The sequence below is a fragment of the Arachis stenosperma genome, chromosome 2, assembly GCF_014773155.1.
Source record: "Arachis stenosperma cultivar V10309 chromosome 2, arast.V10309.gnm1.PFL2, whole genome shotgun sequence".
Taxonomy (NCBI): domain Eukaryota; kingdom Viridiplantae; phylum Streptophyta; class Magnoliopsida; order Fabales; family Fabaceae; genus Arachis; species Arachis stenosperma.
In genome coordinates this window covers 33,048,474-33,049,320 of record NC_080378.1, presented here as the reverse complement: position 1 = coordinate 33,049,320, position 847 = coordinate 33,048,474, and the positions used below count along the sequence as shown (strand labels likewise).

The 847-nt window shown below is 42.4% G+C and overlaps 1 non-coding gene across 1 annotated transcript; it reads left to right on the top strand.

Moving 5' to 3' along the window:
- The first annotated feature begins 206 nt into the window (after positions 1–206).
- LOC130964671 (small nucleolar RNA R71) lies at positions 207–314 on the top strand. The gene has a single exon (XR_009080756.1). It is a non-coding gene; the product is annotated as a small nucleolar RNA R71 (small nucleolar RNA).
- Positions 315–847: the final 533 nt, after the last annotated feature.

Sequence of the window (847 nt, the reverse complement as noted above, 5' to 3'; positions counted from 1 at the left end):
ACTCCTTTCTTCTGATTTGTCCCATTGTTCACAGAATTCCTTTCAGAAGTGTACATGAATTGGTTATTTGCAACCATTTCAATTAGCTCTTGAGCTTCTGCAGGCGTCTTCCTCAGATGAAGAGATCCTCCAGCAGAGCTATCCAAAGACATCTTGGATAGTTCAGAGAAACCATCATAGAAAATACCTATGATGCTCCATTCAGAAAGCATGTCAGAAGGACATTTTCTGATCAATTGTTTGTATCTTTCCCAAGCTTCATAGAGGGATTCTCCATCCTTCTGTCTGAAGGTTTGGACCTCCAATCTAAGCTTACTCAATTTTTGAGGTGGAAAGAACTTTGCCAAGAAGGCATTGACTAGCTTTTCCCATGAGTCCAGGCTTTCTTTAGGTTGTGAGTCCAACCATGTCCTAGCTTTGTCTCTTACAGCAAAAGGGAATAGCATAAGTCTGTAGACTTCAGGGTCAACCCCATTAGTCTTGACAGTGTCACAGATTTGCAAGAATTCAGCTAAGAACTGATGAGGATCTTCCAATGGAAGTCCATGGAACTTGCAATTCTGTTGCATTAGAGAAACTAATTGAGGCTTAAGCTCAAAGTTGTTTGCTCCAATGGCAGGGATAGAGATGCTTCTCCCATAGAAGTCGGGAGTAGGTGCAGTAAAGTCACCCAGCACCTTCCTTGCATTGTTTGCATTGTTGTTGTTTTCGGCTGCCATGTCTTCTTCTTTGAAGATTTCTGTTAGGTCCTCTACAGAGAGTTGTGCCTTAGCTTCTCTTAGCTTTCGCTTCAAGGTCCTTTCAGGTTCAGGGTCAGCTTCAACAAGAATGCCTTTGTCTTTGTTCC